The sequence below is a fragment of the Tamandua tetradactyla genome, chromosome 5 (genome assembly GCF_023851605.1).
Source record: "Tamandua tetradactyla isolate mTamTet1 chromosome 5, mTamTet1.pri, whole genome shotgun sequence".
In the NCBI taxonomy this organism is placed as follows: domain Eukaryota; kingdom Metazoa; phylum Chordata; class Mammalia; order Pilosa; family Myrmecophagidae; genus Tamandua; species Tamandua tetradactyla.
The window spans coordinates 75,463,022-75,485,099 of NC_135331.1; the positions used below are offsets into that span (position 1 = coordinate 75,463,022).

General features: G+C 41.0%; 1 long non-coding RNA gene across 2 annotated transcripts in view; it reads right to left on the reverse strand.

Moving 5' to 3' along the window:
• LOC143682526 (uncharacterized) overlaps positions 1 to 22,078 on the reverse strand; it is a 45,910-nt gene that overhangs the window by 17,110 nt on the left and 6,722 nt on the right. The window lies entirely within an intron of this gene.

The window sequence follows — 22,078 nt, forward strand, 5'->3', positions numbered from 1 at the left end:
ACCTACTTGCCACTGCTGGTTTGTGCCCAGCAGTTGTTTAGTTTCAAATACTCATTAACTCCATTAGAAATAGCTATGAATCATTCACTTGTACCAAAAATTTACTATGAGGAGGACCAGCCATGGCCTTCGGCTTAATTAATCAATCAATCTGGTTTCTTATTGTGAAATGTTTGAGTAGGTCACTTATCACCATCTTTGTATATAACTTTGCCATGAACTTTTCAAAGAAGTATTGAGGAAGAAGATAATTTATATTGGTGGTGTGATTTGTCTGGCCCTGCCATGAGCTGTTAATAAGTTTCCTTGTTCTTCTGTATCAGTAAAAAAGGTATGAATTTCATAAGTAACAGTAGTCCACAAATTTGAATGCGCAAAGCTGTAACTTGGTTTCCTCTAAAACAGAACTTGACCTCTAATCCCTATTTCTGGAAGACTTAATGTTGTTATTTCTACAACGTTCACTTCTGTTTTATTCTCGTCTAAAATTCAGTCCAAGCAGAACTTTCCTCCCCCTCCTTTTGCTTCCTCTAAGTTCCTGGTAGGTTAACATGACGTGAGGAAAGGACATCTGCTTTTTCCTGGGCACCTCTGATCCTGCTGGTTTTCTGCTGAGGGTCTCTTCCCTTTTGTTCCTTGGTCTCCCCTTCCTGAAAAGTCTGTGCAGTCTGTATTCTCTGCCCAAGAACCCCAAGTGAACAGAACCCCTTTCGGCCACTTCTGTGACTCATAGTTTTTCCAAGTGTCTGGGAACTCTCAGGTGTATTTCAACGGTCCACACCGAAAAAGCCGAGACTTGGGAATGCACCGGGCTTGGCTGTGTAGAATCCTCCTTCTGTGCCTTTGAACTTACCCCTTGGTGCCATGTTGGACTCCAGGCTTTTAGGGGTGTCTGAACCACATTGTGGGAAGGTGAAAACAGCCTTGTCTCCTTGAAGACACTCCCCTCTCTCCCCCTGCCAACTCACCTGGTATTTCTGGTGTGGAGACAGCTGTGGTCTTCCTATGTCAATCCAGAGAGAGAGGGCAGTGGACAATGAGGCTACTCTCTGGTCCTCAGCTCTGCATCCAGACGCAATTACCTCCAGGCATTTACCTCCCACTCACCATGCAAACCATTTCCTCTTATCCAAGTGGTGGGAAAGCTGCTCTTTGGACATCTAGCTCCTTCTTGAAGGTTTAAGAAGTGGATGCAGACTGATGTCTTTCCTCCTGGGATGATTTCTAGCTCTGTTCAATCCAGCAGCCCCTAAAAATCTCTAGCCCTAAGGTGTGACCAGCAGGATGCTGAGGAAGGGTAGTTCCTTCCCTCTCACTCACAACAGAACCCTAAAGACTGCAATGCTGGGCAGATGGCGCCGAAGAGGCCTCAGGCTGCCTGGACTTGCCCTCTGCTGAGACCACAGGTTCGCTCACAGGCCACAGAGAGAGGATGGCAAGGGGAAAGGGCGGAACCTGGAACCTCCCCTCCCCCAGGACGCAGGGTGCCCCACATGGAGGCTGTGGGGAATGCCCTTAAAGGGCTATTGAAGGGTTTTTTTTATTATAAAAATGTTTGTCTGGTGTAAACATGAAAAGCACTTCATTCAGAAATTAAAAAAAGATAAGTAGAACTTCATTATAATGCTAATCTTAAGCTGTAAATCCTCCCAAACAAAGGTAAATTTTGTTGCCAAAGTGCAACAAAGTTAAAAATGAAAATACATAAAAATTGAAAACAGGGTTCCCCTAAAGAAGGGGGTAAGAAACATAAAATAGAATACTGGTGAGCTGAGCCCCGTGGGAAGTCCTGGGACAGGCACTCCCTTTAAACTGTCCCTCTTGCCTCTTTCCAAGTTGCCCCATGGGGCACTCTTTCCATATCTTCATAACCCCCAAAAATGTTTGTTGTTTGTTTTTCTTTCTTTCATCAAGAGTCTGCTTCTGCTATGTCATAAACCAATTTTGGAAACTCAAAACCAAAAATATATGCTGTCTCTCCTACCCCAACCCCATTCATGCTATTTGGACTACAGGATGGGGAAATAAGATTGCTAAAAAGTAAAAACACAACTTTTGTCATTATCTTTGCTGTGGGAGAAGAGATGGTAAGGTAGCATTGGAAGTGGAGCGGGAAGGAGAAGGTGGAGAGGGTGGTGGCTGTTTATGGGCTTGTGGGTTTTAGAAACTCTCCTCCTGTGATTCTGACATAGACTTTGACTCTCCCTGAGATCTCACTTTATGTCAGTGCTTCCCAGTCTTGAGTTGGGTGACGCATTTTTAAATATGCCGTCTTGTATCAAGAAACCGATTGAGTGTCCTTGCATCCCGCATTTCCCAGCTCTCACCCCTCCATCTCTCCTTAACGTGCACAAGGCTGTATCCGCTTTGTTTGATCATGGTCCAAACTTAGCCCGGTGAGACATGTGGTGAGTATGCAGGAGATATATATTGCTTGAATGGTTGAGGATGGTCAGAACAAAAGCTAGGATTAGCTTGGTGGAAAAAATGAAGTCCAAAACAATTGAGAAAGAGATTATAGGCTAATAAAAAGAAAGGGGAAAGGGAGAAATTGTTTCCATTCAGAAAGACTTGTGTTTTGAAACCCAGGAGGGTGCAGAGAGCATAAAATTGTGTTTACTTGGAGCTAAGAAGTTCCTAATATCCAATTGCCAGAGCTTTGCCTCTGCTTTGCCCCTGCAACAGGATACAGAGTCCTAGTAAATCCGCGGGTAATTGAGCAGAAGCCATTTGAGATACCCTGCCCTGAACATGAGCCAAGTCCTTCTCTGGTCAACCTGGAGACAGAAGAGACTCTATAGAGCCCTTCTCAGGCCAGCAGCTGCATCTTCTAGTGAGCCATCTACCTAGAAGCCCAAGCTCCTAACTAGCTCATGCGCCTAAAATCACTCCATGTCCCCAGAAGGACACAGGGACAGAAAGAATTCCAAATAAAGAGTTTGTCTCCCCAAATTACCTTGCTCACTCAGGAAAAGAATCCAATGACTCTAGGAAAAAAATTGTGTGTTTATTTATTTTAAGGATACAAAGTCATTCCTTTTCTTCAAATGAACACTTCCAGTCACTCACTCTACAGAACTGAACCCTCTGTCTCAAGCTAAGAGGCTTTTCAAGCCAGCAACCATGAGGCAGGTGTGTGTATGAGTGTGTGTGTGTTTCAAATTCCATCTCCAGGGTGACTGCAGAAATAATCAAGTTCTGACTTCTTTTTGGTCTTTCTCAATCAGGAACTTGATGTTATCATTTATTTTTTCCTCTTTCAAAAGCAACAATCATCATGGAGCTGAATTGTCTGCCTGGTCAATTTTAGATCAGTTACATGACCTTGGAGACCAGTTTCTATATCAGAGAAATAAGGAGAAATTGAGAAGAAATTATTTTAAATGCTGTAGTACTCTGTCTTACATTGTTTCCATTCTTTTCAATTTTTGAAGGTTGTGTGGCAGTGAATCATTAGCTATAATATCTTCACAACCCCATATCAGATTCTGTGGTAGCCTTGCAAAAAAGCATCCTATCTAGTGAGTCTTCAGTCAGGAAATCATAGAGCATGACCCACTGGTCAATGCCATATTGGGCAAAAATGGAAACTAACCTAGTTTTTAAACGGGTTATCTACTTGACATACTTAGATATATTATTCTTTCCAATTTTTTTATTATATGAGCAAGATATTTTTTTTCCTTGCTGTTTTTACTTGTTTATGCAAAGTAGTTGAAACGTATCTCTTTCTTTTAGTTTAAGAGTCTCTGGGAAAATGTGTTACTCTTGAAGGTCACTGAGGCTTAAAATCTGACTGGTGAGTTATAATATCTTGACAAAAACCTTTGTGAATGTTATGCAACCAAAAATTCAAGAGAGTATGCTATACTTCTTTACAGCAAAATAATAGAGGTGGTATCTGTGCTGTTGTTGTAATATAGAGTTTAACTTGATAGCACATATTCAAATCTTCTCAAGAAACATTTATTGAACCCTTACTCTGAGCAAGGTTAAACTGCAGAGAATTAAACAATGAACTAGGTCCATGTCCTGCCCTTGAATGTACCTGTATGAATTTAGAAGGATGAAAAGACATAAAAATAACTCTAATCAAATACAAGGTGGAATGTGGCAAATGCCGAAGGAACTTGCAGAAAGCATATACTGCTTCCAGCAAGAGATGATGGAAGGATCTGGGAGGAGTTGGTGTCCTCTGGGTTATTTCTAGAAGAATGACATTGAAAAGGTAAATAAGTCTGAATAAACACAGTATGTGAAGTATACATTATTTGGAGACTGCTTTTACTTCACTTGTATAGAAAGTAATCATCATGTTGACGTTTGGCCTAGGGATTTATTCACATATAAATCCATTCTAGGACTCCTGGGAAGATGGCTAAATAGAATATGTTGAGTTCAACTCTGCTCCATGGAAAAAGTAGAGAAGGGACAGGAGGGCAACGGAGGCAGCAATTTGGGAGTGCAACTGTCCTGGGAGAGCTTTCTGCTCTCCACATAGGGCGGCCTTAGTTGCAGAGGCTGAGGAACTGAGGGGCAGAAGACTGGAGCCTGGCACAGAGACGCGGAGCCCAAGAGAGTGCAGGGATGGTAGGTGGGGACTCTGAAGTAAGCCGGGCCACATTCTTTGAACGTGTTACCCTCACTGGTGCAGCCCCGTGACCCGTGACTCACCCAAACCCCACGCACCCAAACCCCATCACCCACTCCCATTCCTGGCTTTTCAGGTGCCCCCACCCCACCAGCCCCCAGTGCACGTAACTGTCCCACAACCACACGCCAAGTGCAGCCCATCCCACCTCTCCTGCTCCCCTCCTGAGTACTACCTCCTCCTTCCTGCTCCCTGCAGGCTGTTTCTGGGACATAAAGGCTATGGGCACCAACCTCCATGCCCAGACTACCTCTGCCCCCCTGCCCAGTGTCACACAGCCTCACCCCACACCCCCCTTGAGCTCAGCACATCAGTTGACAGCAGTCCTAGAGCCGCGCTTGCACATGGGCCCCCAATCACATCCTTCAGTTCTGGGAAATTCAGCTTAGGACAGTCCTAGACCTGGGCATGTGCATGGCCCCCAATCATGCCCTTCAGCTCTGGGAATGTCAGTTTATGGCAGTCCTGGTGGTCCTAGAACTGTGCATGTGCATGGCCTTCATTCATACTTCCCAGCTCTGAGAAAGAGTTGACTTGTACAGCTGGGTCACATCTGCTCCCAACCCATGAAGGCATAACACTGACCTGCTGCCACAGCTCTATGCATGTGCACAAAGGGCCCTGTGCCCTAGACCATCACACACCAGGGTTACACCACCAGGGTTACACCCCCAGCTCTGCAGGTGCACATAGAAGCATGTGCACCTGGAGAGCTACATCCTCCCTGGCCACTGGGAGCCCACCTTCACAAGCACCAGCATAGTATCCCCAACCTGCACCTATACCTGCCCACAGTTGTGCCCCACCCTATGCCATGCTCTCTGCTGCACATGCATCCCACAAACACGAGGCCTTAGACTACTGAAAGAAATCAACTCACAAAGTAAGTCAGTCAAGATGTTTACATGCCATGAAAATAACAGATCATTAAGCATTTCACAATTCAGACAGATAAAGCCCTGCCTAACAGCCAAGTTAACCAGAGGAGACACAGACAATGAAACAACTAATCAAAGATGCTCATATAACTCTACTTAATAAAACAGGTGGGATGGCAAATGACATTAAGGAGATCAAGAAGACAGTAGAAGAGCATAAAGAAGAATTTTTAAAAATAAATAGAAAAATAGTGGATATCACAGAGATTAAAGATTCTGTTGCCCAAATAAAAAACATGGTAGAAGCACACAACACCAGTTTTGAAGAGTCAGAAGAAAGAATAGATGATATAGAGGACAGGATAATTGACCTCAAAGACTCAAAACAGAAAACGGCAAAAAGATGGAAAATTTTGAATTGAATCTCAGGGAAATGATAGACAAAACAAAGCACATAAATATAAGAATCACTGGTGTCCCAGAAGGAGAAGAGAGGAATAAAAGGCTAGGAAGAGTAGTTGAGGATATAATGGGGGAAAACTTCCCAACCCTTATAAAGGACATAAATATACAAGTCAAAGAAGCCAAATGAGTCAAAGAAGCTCCAAACAGAATAAATCCAAATAGGCCTTCCCCAAACACATATTAATCAGTCTGTCAAATGTTGAAGAGAAGCAGAAAATACTAAAAGTGGCAAGAGAAAATAATCTACTACATACAAAGGAAACCACATAAGACTGAATTCAGACTACTCAACTAGCACTATGGAAGTGAGAAGGTAGTGGTATGATATATTTAAGATCCTGAAAAAGAAAGACTTCCAGCCAAGAATTCTGTACCCAGCCAAGTTATCTTTTAAAACCAAGGGAGAGATGAAAGTTTTCACAGATAAAGAAGTCCTGAAAGAATTTGTCAACAAGAGACCAGCCCTATAAGAAACACTAAAAGGTATTCTGCCAGCTGAAGAAAAAGACAAGAGATGGAGGTCTGGAGGAGGGCGCAGAATTGAAGAGTACCAGTGAGGGTAATTTAAAGAGTAAAAGGAGAAAGAAGGAAAAGAATATATACATCTGACAAATAAAATAAGAATGATAACATGGTGGATTCAAGAAGCACCTTTTCAGTAATAACTTTGAATGTTAATGGACTAACTTCATAAATAAAAAGATACAGATTGGCAGAATGGATTAAGAAATGTAATCCAGCTATATGCTGCTTACAGGAGACTCATCTTAGACACTCGGATACAAAATCATTGAAAGTGAAAGTATGGAAAAAGATTTTCCACACAAGTTGTAACCAAAAGAAAACAGGAGTAGCTATACTAATATCAGACAAAATGGACTTTAAATTTAAAGACATCATAAAAGACACAGAAATATACTATGTACTTATTAAAGGGTCAATTCACCAAGAAGATATAACAATCATAAATATTTATGCTCCCAATCAAGGAGCTCCAAAGTATATGAGATAGACATTGGCAAAACTGAAGGGAGCAATAGATGTTTCAACAATAATAGTAGGAACACTACTACACCATTCTATAGATAGAACAAACAGACCTAAGATCAACAAGGAAATAGAGAAGTTAAATGATAAATGAATTAGACCTAATAGATATTTATAGGGCACTGCACCCCCAAACACAAGGATATACATTGTTCTCTAGTGCTCATGGAACATTCTCCAGGATAGATCATATGCTGGAGCACAAAATAGGTCTTTATAAATTTAAAAACACTGAAATTGGGCGGGCCGCGGTGGCTCAGCGGGCAAAGTGCTTGCCTGCTATGCCGGAGGACCTCGGTTCGATTCCCGGCCCCAGCCCATGTAACGAAAACGGAGAAACAAAATACAATAAAAACAAGAAAATGTTTAAAAGATGTTTCCCTTTCTTCCTCTCTTCCTTCCTTCTATCCTTCCTTCCTTCTCTCTGTCTTTAAAAAAAAAAAAAAAACAAAACACTGAAATTATTCAAAGCACTTTCTCTGATCACAATGGCATGATGCTGGATCTCAATAACCACCAAAGAATGAGAATATTCACAAATACATGGAGATTAAATAACACACTTGTAAACAACTAATGGGTCAAAGAAGAAATTATTAGAGAAATCGGTAGGTATCTGGAGATGAATGAAAATGAGAAGACGACTTGTCAAAATTTCTGGGGTGTGGCAAAGGCTGTGCTGAGAGGGAGATTTATTGTCCTAAATGCCCCTATTAATAAACAAGAAAGAGCAGAAATTGAGGGCTTAACAGCACACCTGGAGAAACTTGAGAAAAATGCAGTAAAGTAACACCAAAGCAAATTGAACAAGAGAAATAATAAAGATTAAAGCAGAGATAAATGAATGGGAGAACAAAAGAACAATAGAAAGAATCAATAAAACCAAAAGTTGGTTCTTTGAGCATATCAACAAAATTGATGGGCCACTAACAAGGCTGACAAAGCAAAAATGAGAGAGGATGCAAGTAAACAAAATCAGAAGTGAGAAGGGTTTCATAACCACAGACCCTGAAGAAATAAAAGAAATCATAAGAGGATACTATAAACAACTATATGCCAACAAACTAGACAATTTAGATGAAATGGGCAATTTCTGGAAACATACAAACAAGCTACACTGACTCAGGAAAAAACAGACCTCAACAAACCAATCACAAGTAAAGAGATTCAATCAGCCATCAAAATCTTCCTACAAAGGAAAGCCCAAGTCCAGATGGCTTCACAGGGGAATTTTATCAAACAGCCCCAGAAGAACTAACATCAATCCTGCTCAAACTTTTCCAAAAACTTGAGGAAGAAGGAACTAACTCATTTTATGAAGCTAATATTATTTTAACACCAAAACTGGGTAAAGATGTTATCAGAAAGGAAGACTACAGGCAGATCTTCCTAATGAATATAGATGCAAAAATTCTCAACAAAATATTAGCAAATCAAACCCAACAACACATTGAAAGAATCATGCACCATGACCAGGTGGGGTTTATACCAGAAATACAAGGATGGTTCAACACAAGAAACTCAGTTAATGTAATATAGTACATTAACAAATCGAAAGGGAAAAATCACATGATCATCTCAATTGATGCTGAAAAGGCTTTTAACAAAATTCAACATCTTTTTTATGATAAAAACACTTTAAAAGATAGAAATAAAGGGTAAATACCTTAATATGATAAAGGGAATATATGAAAAACTAATAACCAGCATTGTACTCAATGAAGAGAGACTGAAAGCTTTCCCCCTAAGATGAGAAATGAGACAAGGATGCTCACTGTCACCACTATTATTCAACATTCTGCTAGAAGTTCTAGGTAGAGCAATCAGGCAGGATAAAGTAATAAATGGCATCCAAATTAGAAAGGAAGAAGTAAAACTCTCATTATTTGCAGATGACATGATACTATACTTGGAAGATCCTGAGAAATCTACAGCAGAGTTAATTGAGCTAATAAACAAATCCAGCAAGATGGCAGGATATAATATTAATGTGCAAAATTCAGTAACACTTCTATACACAAGCACTGACCTAACTGAGGAGTCAGTTAAGGAAAACATTCCACTCAAAATAGAAGTTAAAAGAATCAAATAACTTAGGAATGAACTTAACTAGGGACGTAAAGGACTTGTACACAAAAAACTACATGACATTGCTAAAAGAAATCAAATGAGACCTAAATAAGTGGAAAGATATTCCCTGCTCATGGATAGGAAGGCTAAATATAGTTAAGATGTCAATTCTTCCCACACTGATGTACGGATTCAACACAGAACCAATCAAAATTCCAACAACATGCTTTGAAGACTTGGAAAAGCTAAGTAGTAAATTCATCTGGAAGGGAAAGAGACCCTGAGTAACTAAAAGCACCCTAAAAAAGAAGAACAAAGTGGGAGGATTAATACTTCCTGACTTTAAAACCTATTATACAGCTACAGTGGTCAAAACAGCCTGGTACTGGCACAAAGATAGAAGCATTGACCAATGGAATCAAATCAAGAATGCAGAAATAGACCACCAAATCTATGGTCAACTGATTTTTGACAAGGCCCCCAAACTGTCCATCTGAATGGGGACCAAATAGTCTTTTCAATTATTGGGCATGGAAGAACTGCAACAAAATAGTCTTTTCAATAATTGGGCATGGAAGAACTGGATATCAATAGCCAAAAGAATGAAAGAGGACCCCTATCTTACACCCTACACAAAAAATTAACTCAAAGTGGATTAAAAAAACCTAAATATAAGAACTAGCATCATAAACTTCTAAAAGAAAATGTTGGGAAACATCTTCAAGACCTAGTAATAGGAGGCAGCTTCCTAAACTTTATAACCAAAGCACAAGAAACAAAAGAAAAAAAACAGATAAGTGGGAACTCCTCAAAATCAAATGCTTCTGCACCTCAAAAGACTGTTAAAAAGGTGAAGAGGCAGCCAACTCAATGGGAGAAAATATTTGGAAATCACTTATTGGACAAAGGTCTAATTTCCCATATATAAAAAGAAATCCATACAACTCAACCACAAAAGAACAAAAAACCCAATTATAAAATAGGCTAAAGATATCAATAGGCATTTTTCTGAAGAACAAATACAGATGGCTCAAAAGCACATGAAGAGATGCTCATTTTCATTCATGTAAGGGAAATGCAAATGAAAAGTACAATGAGATACCAACTCACACCTATAAGAATGGCTACTATTAAAGAGACAGAAAACTATAAATGTCGGAGAGGATGTGGAGAAACTGGGACACTTATGTATTGCTAGTGGGAACGTATAATGGTGCAGCCACTATGGAAGACTGTTTGGCGGTTCCATATGAAGCTAAATATTAAGTTGCCCTATGACCCAGCAATAACACTACGTGGTATATGCTCAGGAGAGCTGAAAGCAATAACAAAAACAGATATTTGCACACCAATGTTTATAGCAGCATTATTCTCAATCGCCAAAAGATGGAAACAAACCAAATGCCCATCAACAGATAAGTGGATCAACGAAATGTGGTGCATACATATGTTGGAATATTATGCAGCAGTAAGACAAAATGACATCCTGAAGCACATGACAAGATGGATAAGCCTTGAGGACATAATGCTGAGTGAAATAAGCCAAATGCAAAAGGATAGATAGTGTATGATTCTACTTTTATGACCAGCATAAATGTATATTCAGAGGCTTATAGTACAGAATATAGGGGAATTAGAGCTACATGGAAACAAGAGATGGGTGAACCATTAGCTAACTCCAATGTAAGGGGATAGATAGGAGTGAAGGTGGTTCTTTACTGGGTCTATGAGTAATATTACCATATTGAAGATGAACAAGATTGAAAGGATTTGTATAGACCTATGTGTGCCACTGATTAACACTAGAATTACGAATTAATTCTTGCAAGAATTACTTCAAAGATATGATTCGTGTACAAAGAGTGTTTAAGTCCAGGGTATGAGGGAACACTGCTATTGCATGTTATGAGCTGTTTTCAAAAGGAAATCATCAGCACTACCACAGCAACAGCAGCGGTAAATAATGGGGGGAGGGACAAGAGTTAAAGGGGGTTTAGATCTCCTATTTAGCGAGGGTGTGTTTATTGCTTTTCTTTCTCTTGGAAACAATGAAATTATCTAAAATTGAGAATGTTAGTGGACTGTGGACTTTGGGCCCTATACATGATGCCTGATGAACCCAGGTGGCTGAAGGATGCACTGATTGAGAAGTAGATCGGCAAACGATTGTGTATATTTATGAACAAAGGTTGTGCTGGCACAAAAAGAAACAATGTTGTGAGGCATGCAACGATGTGAATGAACATGTAGGGCATTTGGTGAGACAAAATAAGCCATTAACAAAAGAACAACAATGGTAGGGTCACCTTTAGAAAATGCTTATAAGACTACAGAGGCCTAGATTGTAAGCTCTTAGAGCAGACACATTAAGTTGGGAGTGGTGATTATTATTTCTGGATTTTGAGATGCTGTTTTCTATATATAACCTGATATTTGGAGGTAAGAGTGAAGCTGATCAAGTTGGAGTTAAAGTAATTCAGAACACAGGGTAAGGAAGATAGTGTCTACAATTTAGAACCACACATACTCTTTGAGACCAAAGGAAGAAAGTTTTATTTGGTCTGGAACTGAAATTTTCTGTGGCACATAGTCAGCCTATCTGTACAGCTCATTTGAACAATTGAGACACAGGGAGGCTGTGCCCCTTGAAAGAAAGAGGTCCTTGAATCCTGTATAGATTATTGTAATGCCTGGAAACAGCCTAGAGAACATTAAATGTATTGGCACAGTCCCCTGAGGGAAGGGAGAAAGAATATGGAACTATTAAACCTTACCATCAGGGAATCCCCTGATACTGTGTCAAACTTTAGGGACACCCAAATCAATAGGCCATGCCCTTGATCATGTGGCTTCCTCTTGTGAAACTTATGTAGGGAGCAGAGATGCTTAGACTACCTATAGGCATGCCTGAGAGTTACTTCTGGAGGACCTCGGTTGTTGCTCAGATGTGGCCTCAGTCTCTCTAAGCCCAACTCTGCAGGTGAAATCATTGCCCTCCCTTCTATGGGACATGACATCCAGAGTGAAACTCTCCCAGGCGACGGTGGGAGGTAGTTTCCAGGGATGAGTCCAGCCATTGTACAGGCATTGAGGGATCAATAATTCCATCCTGACCAAAAGGGAGAAAATAAGCATAATTAATTAAGTACCAGTGGCAGAGAGATTTCAAATAGATTTGAGAGGCTATTCTGGAGGTGGCTTTTATGCAAGCTTCAGGTAGACCTTGCTACCTGTCAGAACATGCCAAGCCCCAAACAGGACCATTCCAGCCAATCCTAAAGACACCTAGGGCAATATATAAGATTCCACAAGGGTTCCAGGCACTGGAGTAACTTTCCAGAAACCTACAATCTCCAGATGAGTCACTGGACCAGATAAGTCCCTGAAACGTAGAGGGCCCAGCTTCTCCAGAACATCAGATAGTTCCATCCCCCTACCCCATATTAGTGACAGACCCTTCCAATATGAAAGATTTACAATGGCCAAAGCCCAAACACACCTAAAAGGAGGGATGGAAAGTTCAAAGTTGATGGTGGAGTTGTACAGTTAAGATAGGATTTAATAAATGAATATAAATGCTAAATCATTAAATTGGTATCTGTTTTAGTCTCTGGTATCTTAGAGCAGCTAGTAGTAAAAACCTAAAATTGTGGAATTGTTACCCATGTCAAACTCTGAAATATGTTCTACAACTAATCATGGTGCAGTGCTTTGAAATTTAATGCTTTTTTGTATATATGTTATTTTTCACAAAATAGGAAGCAAAAAAAGTTGATTTGATTGTGATGCTAAAAAATTTATGCCTTCTAGCCTCCTATATTCTGGAGCAGTTAGAAGGGAAAAAATGTGAGAAGACTGTATGGTACCCTGTGACAAACTCTGTGATCTGTCCTGTAACTCTTCTCGAAGAGTGCTTTGAAAACTATTGCTTTTTTATTTCTTTGCTTTGCATATATGTTATACTATACATTAAAATGGTCAAAAAAAAAATCCATTCCAGCCACAAGTCCCTTTGAATGTTTCTTGAACATTTTAGCCCTTTCTAGACTCAGTGCATTTATGCTTGCTCTTCTCTCTGCCTGAATTGATTGTCCCCCAGATATCTGCCTGGCCTCTTCCTCACCCCTTTTATAAGGGTCTCTGTAAGACCTTCTCTCATCACACTACTAAAATTGCAGCTATCACCCCTGTCCATCTTCTCTGCTTTATTTGTCTCCACCATACTCATGACCATCTAATATGCCACCAATAAACTTATTTATTGTTTCATTGTTTGTTGCCTCTCACTGGAAAGTATGCTTCAGGAAGGCATGAATGTTTTGTATTACTAAGTCCTATTATAGTGCATGATGCAGAGTGTGCATTCAGTAGGTATTTGTGGAATTAATAAGTGGAAGAAAAAATATGGAGGAACAAAGTGAGCTCCAAACAGTGAACTTTAAAATTATTTTAGATTGCAGCACAGTTCTAATCTGAATTTGTGTGTTCTTCCCTGGAGGCTGGCAGCTTGGGTGTGATGTGAATTAGCACATTGTGGCTAAGAGCACACCTGCTAGCTCAGTAACCTGGCTAAGTCATTTCACCTCTCTGTGCCTCAGTTTCCTCATATGTAAAGTAGGGGCAATAAAAGTCCCTACCACATAGGGTTATTATAGTATTAATCGAGTTTTTATCTTTATACATTTGGGAAATCACCTGGTATATAGTGATTGCTCTCTTAGTGTTAACTCTGAATATTTGTTTTCTTTTTATAGACATGAGTTTGGCTTTGCCTTCCAAAATACCTACAATGTGTCTAAGAACAGATCAGATACTTTGGGATTTTCTTCAAACTTGATCAGCTCAGGTTTCTGTATTAACCATCACATTTTACAGGGGACTTTTCCTCTCCCAAGCTCCTCTTCTATCCTGCAGTTCTGGGCATCAGGTTTGTGCTCAGCCTGCATCTCTGTTAATCATTGTCTTAATTGGCTTTGATATTTTCCCTGGTGTTCCTATCCCAAAGTGCAATGTCTGCTTTCTGTTTCTAAATGCATCACACGGAACTGTATTATCTGCATGCCATATTCTGCAATAGCCAGTCATTTCTAGATCCCCTCTACCCCTGACCATGAGATCCAATTTTATCTGTCATGCAAATAGCAACAAACTGAGAAAAGGAAAGTCTTACTTAAATGCTTTTAATTGCCATTTTGCTGTATACACAGATAATGAGAAACATGCACTCTATTCTTGGTCTCCTTACTTCCATTGCTATTTAGATCTAAGAACCAGATGGAAACTTGACAATTTCTTTTAGATGTTGTAGTGAACTCTTTTTCATGAAGGTTTGTCCTTAAGTGTCAACGTGTACAGTGGCTCTGAAGCAGCAGCTAAGCCTTGTCTGTTTCCAGTCTTAAGCCTTTAAGATATACCAGGAAAGGTCCATAGAGGCTCACCTCCCTGGGCAGGACCTTCTATTGTGGAGAGCTGGATGCAACCGTCCCTATGCACTCTCTGTCCATGGAGGCTGCCGGGGAGTTGAAGACTGCAGCACACAGTTTCTGTACTGAGGGTGGTAGAGGCGAGTAATCACCAGGTCTCTGTTTAGTACAGTGGAGACTCATTTAGGCATTTAACAAAATGGAGAAAAATGTTGAAACCAATCTTGCTTTCAGATAGAAAGACCCTACTTTTTGATGTAATACATACCTGGATTCAGCAATCAAAAGCAGATAATTGAAAAAGACTATGTGTTTTCTTATAGGCCCTAAAGTTCACTCCATAGCTGACAGTGAGTTAAAAATACTTGGCTGGTGAGAAAATTGAGAAATGGATGACTCAGTCCCTCCAAATAAAGAATCTGCTGCTGAAATTGAAGAACGGTCAGTGCCAGCATTGTCAAGTGTTGCTACGGGGTGTTTTCATACTAGGCAAAATTCAAGGTAGTGAGAAGTAGGGCCCCTATCTAGACATAAATGCCTTTGTAAAAACATCAAAATGACAATGTTGAAGAAAAAAAGTCAACTCTTCCTCCGGGTTAGAAATACCAGAGAGAACACATCCCAGAGCAATGCTTGTTACCAGCCTCAACTATTTACTTAACACCTCAGTTCCTTTGGTTGCCTTGCCTCAGTTTAGATGTCACCCAGCACCTGCTGAGGACCCTCGTTTGCCTGCTATCCCTCACTCAATCAAGGTGCAAATTGTGCTGTGAATCCCCCCCTGCTGTTCTCAGCATATTATTCCAAACAGTTCTGCTTGGCATCTACAGATTAATTTTGACTTTCTCCCCAAGTGCTAGCACTCTCGGCTCCACCGGATTGAGATTTCCTGGTCTTGCTGTTAACTTCCATCTCCCCCACCTCTTTTTTCTTTTTCTTCTTCTTCTTCTTTTTTTTTTTTTTAATAACGATAATGCCAAATATGCATGTTGGATTTGTGGGGCTTGCAATGCTGGGTGCCGCAGGTATACCGAGGTGTATTGAAGTGGTAGTCATAACGGTTGAAGATGGGCCCTGGCTGGGAGGGCTGGAAGAGGCGGGGAAGGGCAGAGAGGAGGCCGCAGTCAGAGGACACCGGCCGGGACCAGCCTTCACCCTCAGAGACGCGGAGCGGGGCCCAGAGGCCATGCAGGCTGGGCCGCCTGGCACCGGCTGGTACCGCGTGGCACCCGCACCCCGGGCCGCTAGCGGCTGTCCACCACCAGGGCCGCTCTGCTTAGCCCTCCGCTCCGGCCGGAGCCCTCAAACCAGCAGCAACATGCAAATGGTCACGTTCGAGATGCCTTCCTGCATCTTCTGTCCAAAGACGGCAGCTGCCCTCCCCTCCCCCGCTGCGCGCCTTCCGCCATGAGCAGAACTGGGCTCCGCGCCCCTCGCTCTCTGGTCCTGGTGCGCGGCACCGGCCGTGTCCCGCCTCCCCCCCACCCCCTCCCGGCCCTCCGCCCTTCTTCCCGCGCCTCCTGCCTTGCAGCCTGGAGCCGCCCCGCTAGCGTCCCACCTCGCCTTTGCGGCTTCCTTTAGGCGTCCGGGTCTTCGCCCGCCCGCTGACCCCTCTCTTCTCGTAATCTCTCTCTCTCTCCCTCCCTCCCTCCCACTCTCTCTCTCTCTCTCTCTCTCTCCCCACCCCCCCCCCTCTCGGCACAACTTATAAAACATAAATTTTTAATTTTAGAGTAGTTTTAGAAATACAGAAAAATTACAAAGATAGTAAAGAGAATTCCCGTATATTCCACACCCAATTACTCCTATTATTAACATCTTATGTTAGCATGGTGCATTTGTCACAATTAATGAACCAATATTGTGCATGCAATTATATTATATTAATATAATATGATTAATATTAATGAATCAATATTCGTTCTGTCATTCATTCATCTTGTCTTCTTAGGTTCCTCTCTGCTATGGTGCTTTCTCAGACTCTTCTTGTATTTGAAGATCTTATGACTGTCACTTAGAAGGTATCTAATGTTTTTCTCATGACTAGACTGGGGTTATGGATTTCCTGAGGAAGAGCTCAGGTGTGGCACTGAGCCATTGTATCATGGTTATTTACTATTACATTGTATTATATCATGGTTACCCAGTGTTACATTGTATCATGTCTACCTCTAGTTACATTGCATTATATCATGGTTACCTGGTGTTATATTGTATCATGTTTACCTACTGTTACATTGTATTATATCATGGTTATCTAGTGTTACATTGTATCATGGTTGCTTACTGTCAGCAAGACTTGTTGATGTGTACTTTAATAACCTGACTGCAGCAGTGTTTGGCAGGTTTGAAACTGTTATATGCTCCTGAAAAGCCATGTTCTTTGAATAAAGTCTCGTGGGTGCAGTCCTACTGTGGGTGAGACTTTTTTTTTTGCATGGGCAGGCTCTGGGAATTGAACCTGGGTCTCTAGCTTGGCAGGCAAAAATTCTTGCCACTGAGCCACTGTTGCACCGCTCTAGGTGGGATTTTTGATTAGGTTGTTTCCATGAAGATGTAACCCCACCTGTACAAGGTGGGTCTTAATCCTTTTACTGGAGTCCTCTAGGAACAGAATAAGAGGCCAAAAACAGAGAGAGAGCTCAGAGCCAACAGAGAGCAGAGAGATGAAATCAAGACACAGATGTTTGGGGATGAAAAAAGAAAACACTGCAGGGGAAGCCAGAAAGGTCCACAGAGCCATGTGGGAACAGAAGCTGGGAGAGAAGGACAGCAGACGTGACCATGTGCCTTTCCATGTGACAGAGGAACCCCGGACACTGTCTGCCTTTCTTCAGAGTCAAAGTCTCTTTCTATGGATGCCTTAGTTTAGACATTTTCATGACCTTGGGACTGTACACTTGTAATTTAATAAATCCCCTTGCAAAAGCCAATCTATTTCTGGAATAGTGCATTCTGGTAGCTTTAGCAAACCAAAACAACATGTTTGGCAGGTTGCTCCACTGTAAGCTTACTTTTTAAGATTTCTCTTTTCATATTTTACTTTTTAGAAGGAAGTCACTATGTACAGTCCACACTTAAAGAATGGGGAATTATATTCCATGTTCTTGAGGATGATGTATTTACACAAATTATTTGGAATTCTTGCATTGGAGATTGGTATATTCACCTTTGTTTATTGGTTTATTTAATATTTATTTATATGAGCATGGACTCCTAGATACTTATTTCGTACTTTGGATCATAATTCATTACAACTTAATTTTGTTACTCAAATATGGAGCCAACTTATCTTTTTAAAGGAGTTATTTTTTATCTCTTACCCTTTCCTTTAATCATTATAAACTGAGTAGTATGGTTTAGAGTGTCTAAACCACAACTAACTGAATTTTAGACACTATTTACAAAGATTTCTTCCTAATACCCCCAATTCTTTCCCCCTCCAAATTACAAAAATATTTACAAAAATAATTTATGCTTATAACCTAGCTATTGAAATGCTTCCAGTTTTAAATAGCTAACCAACTTACTGGATAATTGACCTACCCCCTACTTGACTCTGCTGATTCAGTTCGTGTTTATGTCTTCTGTGTAGCAGCTTGTGCATTGGCATTTGATAAATATGAAATGATGATAAACAAAATGATCAAGACACTAATATTCCCAGGTGAAAAAATATTGAGTAGAAACACAAAGGTATCAAGGTATAATAAAATTATCTTTTGCTTCATAGCTGGCTAGTCCAATTTGGACTTTCTAGTGAATATACAGAAGGTAGAATATCATGTTATCCAAATGAAAATCTATTTCCAGAAGGCTCTTGAAGGGCAAATGGAGCTAAACATTTTGAGCCTGTAAATCTGCCACTCATTGTTAAGTTTTTCTTTATCATATTTTTCAAGTTCATGCCAAGCTAGAAATGCCTGTGTGATCCTATGTGATTGATGTTCTGAATATTTATTTTCCTTCCACAATCATCCAGTTGGAACCACTTGCCTAAAGAAGAAACGACTTGTTATTATTTGACTAAAATGCTCCATCTGTTATAATGGTTTTCACATATTCTTCTCTATTGAGTTACCAGCCACATGTGCCATTCCAGTTATTTAAAATGTAGCTTAGAAAATCTGTAATTTCTCCACAGACAAAATATCTCTTTAAATGCTGTTCCGCTGTTTGAGTTTGGAATCCAGTGCTCTTTAGGGGAGATTCCCTCTTGTTTATTAGCAGTCACTGGAATGCTTTGCACAAAAGTGGAGTTAGGTAATAAGTAAGCAGCTCTTTCAGCTTACCCTTCTCTTTTAACCTGGTTGGCTTGTTTTGGGTGTCTGCAGTGTAGCAGATCTGTGATGTTTGCAAAGCCAGAGCACTCTTTCATGACTCCATGGGCACTTCCTGGCTTCTTTCTGCTCTGTCCTCATCCTTACAGAGCTCAAAAATGCCACGTGGCACATCTACCCTCCCCATGGTGGTCATTTCATGATTATTGATTTGCTTATTCCGTGGCTCATTTCACAAAAGATTTGAAAATATGGGTTCTAGGATTTTCTTTGTGGCCCATGCATGCAGATGCTATGGGACTGATATCCGACTGCTCCCCATGACCCTAGTAGTGTGGGGTAGGTACATGAATATGGAACTGACTGGGGGTGCCAGAGGTAGCATTGGGAAAATTGCTCACAAAAGTAATGGTACTTGTAGAGGGGCCACAGGTATGGTTTAGGGCTTTCCCAGTATATGAGAAGGCTATCAAGGTCTCACAGAGGAGCAGAGACTTATGTAGAGGTACATGTGCCTGCTGTCCAAGTCACAGAAGCATTGAAGAAAGACGTAGGGTGTGGAGTCTGGTGTTTTGAGTTTCATATCTGGCTTTGCCTCCAACTGGTTGCATGACCTACAAAAAGTCACTTGACTGTCTAGAACTCTGTTGCCTCATTTGGAAGTAAGCAGTTTAGATTACAATACTCAGCTCCAAGGTCCTACAATGCTGTAATATATTTTGAAAAATTTTCCCATATATGCTTTATTTGTCAAATTAATATATAAAAATATATATATATTTTGATAAAAGCAACATGAAAGAATAAAATGGTCATAAATGTTTTCCTTTCACACATACTTATTGAGTACATGACACTAAGAATGCAATAGTGGAAAAGACAGTTCTCAGACACAATGCACATCAAGTTCATCCTTCTTTCTACGTATGTCTGTTTTCCCAAAGGAAACCCAGGGCTGAAACCCAGTCTACAGTTGGCCTTTTCTACTCCAATTTCCCATGTAGCAAGTGTGGGGGCAGAGACACCTCGGCGGCCAAAGGGAATTCAAGAGACTTCCTAAAGGTGATAATACATTATTTCCTGACCTATTTACCACCCACATCACCATCTGTTAGCATGGATGGAACCTCTTTGTGGATAAGAAAAAGGCACTCCCTCCCCAATAATTGCATAAATGTGCCCACTTCTGTGCCACCGAATTAGGGAAGGCCTATTCCTTCCTAGAGGCTGGTACAGCCCCTCACATGATCCTGTGATCATGGCAGGACTTGAGCTCAGCCCCCACTTCTGCCACCCGGCCGGATGCTCTGAGCAACCATGCAAAGCTTTTGTAAAGCCTTCCTTAGAACAAGGCTTCTTTCTGAACATTCACCAGAGAGTCTCCCTGGGAGATACTGTCTTCACAGAACCAGGCTGTGAAGACAGAGTCTATTTCTTTATGTTTAAAAAATGGCACCGTGTGTGTGAACTGCCTTAGGGTTTGGGTGGTAAAGCATTCTATTTTTATCAGAAGGTCCTGGTTTTTACTACTTTCTTTTTTTTCCCTCTCAGTGTCCTGAGAAGCCCTCTGAGCGCAGTGTGTCCCCTTTAATAAATCAAACCACCTCTACAAGATCAGAGCACTTGAAATAAGACTGGATAGTGCAATGTTTTCAAATGCAATTGCTTATGGCACGGTCAAGCTAAGCCAGCCTTCTTCTACACTCTTATTTAATTGGCCTAATGAGTTTGGGCTGAGGTGGCCGAGCAATCAGTCAGGTTAGAGCTATGAGATATTGAAAAATAGGATTAGAGAACAGAAAAGGCATTTGGCAAATTGATGCAGGACCAGGGAACTGGAAAGTCTTGATTTGACAATTGGATATGTTCTTTTTTATTATTATTTTTTCCATTTCTTGAATGTTGATTAGTCATCACGAAACCTACTTGGATGTGCTTCCTTGCTCATGTTTCATTGGAATTCATTTTGCAAATCTCCCTCTGTTTTGATTAAAAAATGTGCTTCTCTCATACACAGTAAGCCAGAAATTCTGCCATGTAGGGAACATTCAAGAACCGATGAATGCCTGCAATTTAGAAAAGCAAAATGTCCCTATCGAATGCATGCTACCCAGAGACATTTTTAAACATTCTGTGGGAAGAAAAACATGAGTTTTATAACATGTGATGTGATATCACCCAAACATGAACCACTGTGTTCCTATGTCTTCCGTGAAGTGGCTGGCTGCTCTTTTTCTTTTTTCCCATCTGTTAGGGGGAGGAAGGCCTCAGGTCACCTCAGGCCAGTTACAGAAACTGCCTGAGACCTGCATTCTTCTAGTCCAGAAGGTCAGAAATGGGGCGAATTTATCAAGCTTGACTGGTTTTCCAGTTGACTTGCTATGTGTGAGGTAAATATGAGTACTTGGTGTGGAAGTCTGTTGCTCATTTACAGAGATTTAGGGGCTTTCTTTTGTTTTTTAAAAGGAAAATTTGAACTTTGGTCAAACCTTTAAAATGGTTATGAGTTTGGTCCTCAACTTGTGTTCGCATGAATCTGACTGCTTGCTGCCCATGTCCTGTGGGTTGGTGGGACATTAAATCCCCCCGTTTTTGCCCTGCAACCTCCCTTGGCCCCGCAGGGACCCAAGGGTCTAATAGCTCCCAGAAAATCTGAAGAAGGGGTTCAGGTTTTGTGGCTGAAATGGCTCATTGAAAACGGGGTGCAGCCACACCCTACCTTCCCAGCTTGACTTCAGGGAGTGTTGACCCTTCCCGGTCCAATGACAGAGACGTGGCCTCCCGCCACTTCATTAGCTTGCATGGGGGGTGGCAGGGGATGGGGGTGGCAGGGAATGGAGGTGGGGGAGGAGGAAGGGGGGCATCATTAGGTACTGGGATAGAAACTCCCGAGATTTTCCCTGCTTGAACAACCCAGCTGTTTATTTTGGAAGTCTACATTTTTGAAAATTGTCTCTATGATGATTTTTGTTTCCCCATTTAGTTTTTGCTTTTTTTTTTCTGATTTTTTCCTCTGTTTTTTTTATTTATAGCAGAAAGCATGAGATCCTTTTTCTTTTTGCCTTCTTCTTTAAGTACAAGTGGAAAGACAGGCTTTGTGGTCTGCATGAAATGTAAATAGCTCAAATGGTCCCACTTCTAAGAAGCCTTCTTTAACCTTATGACTCAAGAGCTTTTCTCCTGTTTTCTGCTGTATTCCTAGCAATACTCGGAGCACACTTTCTTTGCATGTGTTTTTCTGAGAATACTTTTAAAATGAATTTA